General features: G+C 33.4%; 1 long non-coding RNA gene across 3 annotated transcripts; it reads right to left on the bottom strand.

Moving 5' to 3' along the window:
* Positions 1-454: 454 nt before the first annotated feature.
* On the bottom strand, positions 455-2,860 carry LOC111900329 (uncharacterized). 3 transcript variants are annotated; one of them, XR_002853179.2, is made up of 6 exons: positions 2,275-2,860; positions 2,050-2,101; positions 1,445-1,817; positions 1,145-1,233; positions 843-953; positions 455-757 (listed from the first exon to the last, which is right to left on the bottom strand). It is a non-coding gene; the product is annotated as an uncharacterized LOC111900329 (long non-coding RNA). The 3 variants fall into 3 exon arrangements; XR_002853178.2 differs by lacking the exon at positions 2,050-2,101; XR_002853181.2 differs by lacking the exon at positions 2,050-2,101 and having other exon boundaries at positions 455-715.
* Between the last annotated feature and the right edge of the window lie 5,390 nt (positions 2,861-8,250).

The raw sequence follows: 8,250 nt of genomic DNA, 5'->3' as shown, positions 1-8,250 counted from the left end.
GGTGAGTGTCACGTTTTTATTATTATTATTATTATTATTATTATTATTATTATTATTATTATTATTAACTTGTTGGGTGAGTGTCATGCATGCAGACTACAAAATCATGGTGATCTTAATAGCAACACATTTTCAATTTGTTGATGACTATAATAACCACATGCCCTAAACATTGCTATACTTAACAAATTTAAAATAATCATTATTGTCTTCAACCGAAATTGATATTTAATCCATAGAATTTGAAAATAGGTACTTGGCATTGCTTAATTTAAATCGAAAACTTACAACCATTACAGACCTTATGGTTGTTTGGGCCACCCATTGTTATTTATTTATTTTTTTCATTTATATTATGTCATGTAATTATGATCGTAGTTTTAATTTCAACATTGAAAATTTAGTAATAAAAAATAAAACTAAAAAAGCAACCAAGCCATTATAAAGTCATAAATAAACAAAGAAATCCACTTCTTGAAATTAAGAAGTACTTATACAATTACAATAAAGATTTAAAATTACATTTGCGTAATACACGTCCCAAGAAAATCTCATGTAAAGATTTAAAATTACATGTCGCAACAAAATCTCATATGATGTTATGGAGAATACAAAAGATTTATTGCCTTTAACAACATTGTATCCAAGAACCAATTTTTCTGTTAGAACAGTTCCTTGATGGCAACACCATACTCAAGCAAAGGTTTAGAAGTGACTTCAGATACAGAAAACCAACAGATCCTATTAGTAAAACAGTCTGCAACAATCAAATTTTAAATAATGACATTGCAAATGGATTTAATATTAATAAATTGAATAAAGTCACAGAAAAAACAACTTACTTTTCCATCTGTTCACACTGTTGCACCCCACAAACACCTCAAATCTGCATTATCTTTAAGTACTTCCTTAATGACTGTACCGTTTATATTTTATCAAGCCTGAGGAATTATCTGTACATAAAAATGTGATCAGGGTTTGTTTCAAAGATAACCCTCATAGCAACCCAATAAGGTGTACAAGCTAACATATCCCATATTTTATAAAGAAACAAAAATATCAATTAACTTCAAATTGCTAGCCATGAGAAGCAAAAAATGAGGTAAACAAAACATGAATATGAAACAAAAGCATAACTTCATACATTTTTTGTCTTGGCGACACCAATATGTATCCAAACCCAAAAAAACATGTTTAATTATAACCGGAAGGCCAACTTTTTTCCATCATCACCTAACATGACAAAAAACACATAAATACATGTGAACATTATTAGCGTTAGACTCATCAAATTCTTACACACATACAATCTTAATATACTAAAATGCCCGACAGCTTTAGAATAAAAGCTTGAAATAATTTACAATAAATCATTGACATCCAGATACATACTTCGACTAAGTAGAGAGATAAGGGTGATTGTAAAAACAGTTAAAGTACTTACCACTGATTGTTGTTGTGTCATGTGTATCAAGTCCCAAAACCTATCACATAATCACATTAAACACATATCAAAGATTCATTTTTATGCAAAACTGATGTATAATGAGCTAAAGGTTCAAAGGACCAGAATCGGAATGTCAGTTTTGTCAAAGAAATAGAATAATATGCAAAAAGGACAATACCAAACACATTAAGTCATGATAACAGAGACATAAATCCTGAATATACATACAAGGATCTAAAAACATATTACCAGAATAGGGGTGTTTGTCCTGATCTTGGAAAATGGGAGATTTAGGCAGTCAATGCAGTCACCCTAAAATCAAACCACAACCCGCCTAAGCCTCTTCATGATGTCCCCAAGAAGTTATACCCTGTGAAATATTCATTTGGTTTATTAGAAAGTACAATCAAGTATCTGGTCAAGATAAATGGAGTGGTAGTACATTCTGCTCAACTTCACAACATATAAACAATATTCAAAAGGGTCACAAGGGTGTAATAGTCATTTTCACAAGCTACAATTACTTTGTTATAGCTAATATACTTATAGATTTAGCAGAAAAATGGGATAAAGTTATTGGGACAATTATGAAATTAGCTTACATGGATTATTTTGACAAAATCGTCAAAAGGGCATGATTGTCATTTTTGAAAGCTACATTCAGACATCAAATATTGAAATCAAAACCACAAACTCAGATATTGGAATATTTTTAAAGAGTTGAATCAAGATGAAACTTTGAATCATGACATAAATTAGAAGGAAAATGAAATTCAAATCATTTTATACTATAAAAAAATCAAACACATATGCATTTACTTTCTTACCTTCGTTTCCAGCAAGCATCGTTGATGTAGATAGGGAGAAAGAGAGACATTGGGAGTATTTCGTTCCATGAAGTTGCACAGGGTCGAATTTAATTAGGGCATACAGAAGAAACATGTGAAGGAGGTGGTTACAACTCCGGCACGGGTTTCTAGGGTTTGGAAAGAAGGCATTTGTCTTACTGTTAACTGATGATGGAGATGAAGGGGGAGAACAACATTCGTTTTGGAGAGCAATGACACAGTGGTCATCATTAAAGAAGAATGGGAGTAGGATGAAGGATTTTGGTGGTCTCTGATTAAGAGGGAGAAGGAGGAGACGTTGATGGTGGGATGTCTTGGCGATGGCGGTGTAATAGTGGTCTTGGTGATGGCGTTGTAATAGTGGTGCGACGGTGATGCTGTGATGCGGAGATGACGAATATGGTAAGCGGTGTGAGGAGTGTTATCGGTATAGAGAAGAGTGGATGTGGGGAGGGTTATATAAATGGCCAGAAAGATTAGGTGTAGCCGGAAGAAATGGCGACATAGAGGGGGAGTTGTTGGAAGGGATAGGGTATGAGGACCAAGTCAAGAGCATCGAGGTTTAACTGTACGCTGACAGTTGAGATTAAGTATTTTGTTAATACATAAATTGATTGTAAATATTGCAACGAGGTTTGTACCTCTTAAAATTCAGCCTTTGATTAAATATGCATATTAAGGTATAATATATATATATATATATATATATATATATATATATATATATATATATATATATATATATATATATATATAGAGAGAGAGAGAGAGAGAGAGAGAGATGATCAAATGAGAACACCTAAAAGGTTGAGAACACAAGAATAATTCTGGACCAATCAATATATAAGGTCTTACTAGTAATTGTATATTTTAATTAAATTAAAATAAACTAAAATTCAATCAAATTCTCTTAAATTTAGGATCAGTTACCAAAAAAGAAATAAATATTCATTTTTTTATTTTTCTTAGTAATGGAATATAAAAAATATTTTTACCAAAATTTATTTTGAAACTGAAAAAAATTCTTACAAAAATCAATTTTTTTCTCCTATTTCACGTTTTTTTTTTTGTTCAAAAAAATGAATAGAAATCGAACACCAAATTAGTTCATTTGTATTCATAAATGATTTTTTTTTTTCAAAAAACCTGATACTACTCCTATGACAAATAAATACGCATCAATTTACGAGTAATCCAATTTTTTTTTTTAATCAATTGAAAATAAAAAGAGTGTAAAAATTATCATTTCTTCATAAAAAGAATACCTCTAATCATAAATAAATATACTCATTAACACATGCTTATATTGTTATTCACAAATGAATATAGTGCTATTAAGAAATAAGTACCCTGTTATTTAGAATTGAATAAATGAATACCTCTAATCATAAATAAATACATTCATTCACTGTTATTCACAAATGAATACACTACTATTCACACATGAATGCACTGCTATTCATCCACTGTTATTCACACATAAATGCACTGCTATTCACAAATGAATACACTGCTATTCATAGATAAATACAAATTTTCATTCTTCAATTTCCTCTCACACTCCCTTCTTTTTCGCCTGTCTTCGAGGTGCAACAAAAACACCCCCACCAGAAGTGTTTGTTGGTGGTTTCAGGCGAGCCAAGGGCAGCAGCCCCCTCTATTTTCTCCCACTTTTTTACGACACACAAAGAAACCCAAACACCCCCTGTTGTCATTTTCTTTCTGCCTTCCTCCCCCTCTCATCAACATTAACTTGAACAAGAAAACAAAGTGGTGAAGAGGTTGCCAGAATAGCCCCTGCCACTCCACTACTGCGATGAACCACCAAATCGGTGGAGTTAACTTCAACTACAATACAAATTAGCCATATATTCTCTTCAATTTCTATTTTACTATTACGTAAATAAGAACATTCGTAAAATTGGAACATGAAATTAGAAAAAGAAAGAGAAAATCTAGGATTACCAGTTTTGTTGATTTCGACATGACAGTCATCGGAGATTGTCTCGAGAAGGCGAGGAAACAAGACCTCATGAGGAAGGAGTCCAAGACAGGTGGCGTCGGCACGGATATCGTCGATTAGAATCGGTGTTGAAGCGAGAGTTGATAGAAAAGACTGCGAAAATGGATTGTGCGTTCATTTGGTCTCATCGGCGCCACTTCTGGTGACCGGTGATGGGTATGACAATGGTGGTTGCGGCGTGAGGTGAAGATGCTGAACAAATGTTCATGGTAGTATGTATATGATGGAGGCAAATTTGTTATAAAACCCTAGAGAGAGAGAGACGAGAGAGACGGGGGAATACGAGAAAGATGAGAGGAAATAGGTGAGAGGGTGAGAAATTATAAGAAATAGGTAAAGTTGTAATTCCTATTATGCCCTTCTGATCATTTCAAAGTTACACTTTAATACCATTAGTTTTAGATTTTTTCATAAATAGTTCATTTAATAATAACCTTAGATCTACATATTTAAACGGTTTAGATCTGTTTTCGCGTTCTCAACCTTTTAGGTGTTCTCATTGGATCCTACTCATATATATATATATATATATATATATATATATATATATATATATATATATATATATATATATATATATAGAGAGAGAGAGAGAGAGAGAGAGAGAGGGAGAGTGAGAGAGAGAGAGAGAGCTAGGCTCAAATGTGGATTGACATCTATTGTGTGGACGTATGGATAAAATGACAAAGAAAATATGTTGTTTGATAATATGAATACATTCAATCTTATATAATTATTGTAATTATTAAGCATTTTCACTAATTAAATAGTCTATAAGGTTATTATACATTTTTTTTAATTATTCTCATTCTGTCAGAATGTTATCAGGATGTTTATTGAGTCGTATTCTGTAAGAATTAAAATAAATAAAAAAATGATGCATGAGAACAAAAAATGAATTAGAATTGGTGAGAGTCCATTAAAATAACAATAGTTCTATGAGATTGAATGTATTCACATTACTAAACAACATATTCTCTTAGTAATTTTCATAAAATAGCATTATCCACAACTCCACACAATAGTTGTCCATCCAGATTATAACCTAGCCTATATATATATATATATATATATATATATATATATATATATATATATATATATATATATATATATATATATATATATATATATATATATAGTGAGAGAGAGAGAAAGAGAGAGAGAGTTAGGTTCAAATGTTTCCACTATCTATTATGTGCATGTAAGATTGATTCTGGACCAATCATTTTAGGTATTTTAATAAAGTAATTAATGCATATTAAATGCTGAAGATTCAATTAATACTTATTATATCTTCAACATGTAATATGTATTAATTACTTTATTAAAATAACTAAAACGATTGGTCCATAATCAATTCTATATGCACAGAATAGATAGTTAGAGCACAATAACCTAACCCTATATATATATATATATATATATATATATATATATATATATATATATATATATATGTTAGACATGTATTTTAATATATTATTCGTATTTGTGTTTGGTATGTGGTTTTTGGTTTGCTTTTAGAGTGATTTAGAAAATGATCCAAGGCTACTTGTCATTCTGGTCCATATCCTTAGAGATCGCCATCCATATCGTTAATCTAGTCCCAACCAAAAAGGTTTCCAAAACACCTCACAAGATGTGGATAGGGAAGGTTCCCTCATTAGCACACATCAAGGTTTGGGGTTACGAGGCTTTCGTGAGGCGTGAGACTCAGGACAAGCTTGAACCTCATAGTGAGTGTTGTATTTTCATCGGCTACCCACATAAGTCTTTTGGATATCTCTTCTACAGACCTATGACAACCCGAAACTTCTATCTTGTACATATTGTCAATTCAATCAATGTTAAGCTTGTTCTCTTAACTTCTTGTACTGTTTAAGGGTTAACTGAGGCGTTCTAAGCATGAGTATAACCAAGGCTAAAGTTAGGAATGAGTCAGCAAGTCGTATAGTAACAAAACCGGGCCATACACACTCTTAGGAGGAGTGTACGGCCGTACAAATGTGTGTGCGGCCGCACACCCACCTCTTAGTAGCACACTCACCCTTATATATAGGGTAGACCCCTTTTCTTTCATTCCTTTCACTCCTTGTTCGCACACTACACCATTCTGTCAAGCCTTTTCAACTGTGAACCCTCCAAAGCATCAATAACGCGAGTAATTAATCCTCTAACTTCTTAACCATAGAAGGCCACTCTATCTAAGCTTTAAGTCAGCAAAATTCGTCATGTTCATCATGTTTAGAAGAGAGTGCAGCCGCACACCCGCATAAGATGGCTGCACACTCCTAAAAAACCCCCCCAAAGTGAGAGTTTGAATTTCATACTCGAGATAGGAATGACCCTAGCCTTATTGCACCTTGGAATTGACATTTTGGACATCTTCATGTGGGGTATACAACCGCACACACCTGTGTACGGCCGCACACACCCTTGTGCGGCAGTACACTCCTTGTGTGCGGCAGCACACTCCTGTGTGTGACCACACACACACACACACTACGACCACTTCTTGGACCCTTAACTTGCACTACAATCGAGTATAGACCTAGAACACTTCATGGATGCAAGTATGGACCTTGAAAACACCAAAAAGGCACCTCTCGTCATGAGTGTACGGTTGCACACCCCTTGGGCCGCACACCCATGGCCGCACACACCTTTAAGGTGGCCATACACTCCCTTACTCAATTCTATGAGGTTCTAACACTTAGTGCAAGTGGTTCCAAGTCCCTAGAGTAATTTTCTATCGTATCTAGCAATGAAATACCTTCATTTGACTACTATATGTGTCATTACATGTTATTAGGATCAAATTAAGTTCGAGGTTTTGACTTGACATTCAACATCTCGTACCGATCTTTCATACAAATCACTCGCCTGAGGTGAGTTCATACCCATACATTTTCCATGTTTTTAATGTTTTCAGGTGGGGAATACAAGTCAAACCCAAAGTACTTTATTAAGTTTTAAACTTATTAATACACTCCAATGATTTCCATGTTTAATAACATATTCGGATATTTTATCCCTTTTTGTAATATGTTGAGCATAAGGGAAACTTTTAATTTGGAAATCTAACTTCATAGCTTTCAGAAAGGTTTTTACAAAGCATTTTCCATATCATCTCTAATAAACTATAATGGGTATAGTTTGGGATAACCCTCTAGGCAGTTTCTACCAAATCAGATTTCATAGATGAATATGTATAAATTATGGTAGAGTTAGTTTATGTTTATATATTTTCTCAGGAGTATAAAGTACATTTATTCAAGGATAAATACTGTTTTATACTTTCTCTAGCTTGTAAACTAGATTATACAGAATTGTGAGGCTCTATTTCAATACTGTACCCTTAGGTGCACAGGGATAGATCCTTTTAGTATAACCAAAGTCTCTTGGAGGGAGAGCGTGAGATTTGTGAATAGATCTATTCGGGACTGACAGTCCCACACCTGAACTTCTAGCTACAGTTAGGCAGGCTTGCCAGGGGTGAACAAATGTCATTTAGCTTAACGCCTGAAGAACGTTGTAAAGGTCTCTCGGTCATATCAAGCATGGTTATACTACTCGCAAATAAGTATAAACTAACTTTGGTTTACGGACTCTACTCTTCATTGTTTTATTTGAGTAATCAAACTACTTTCATAAATACACTGATAGTAATCAGGGATTTCTAAACTTGCATCGCTACCTCTAGGACGGATAACCTGTTTTTAGGGAAAATATGAAATTTTTCCCAGGATAACACCGACATTTCTAATAGATACTCTTTCAACACTACTTATCATAAGAAAATATGGGATTTTCTTAAGGAACACTTTTCAAAAGAATCAAAGAACATTTTCCACCAAAACTAAATGCTTATGAACTCGCCGGCTTTATGCTGATATTCTTTCAAACTACTTGTATTCTCAGGAAATCAG

This window comes from Lactuca sativa, chromosome 4 (assembly GCF_002870075.4).
Source record: "Lactuca sativa cultivar Salinas chromosome 4, Lsat_Salinas_v11, whole genome shotgun sequence".
In the NCBI taxonomy this organism is placed as follows: domain Eukaryota; kingdom Viridiplantae; phylum Streptophyta; class Magnoliopsida; order Asterales; family Asteraceae; genus Lactuca; species Lactuca sativa.
The sequence above is the reverse complement of the archived record's forward strand: the minus strand, read 5'-3'. Positions and strand labels throughout refer to the sequence as shown.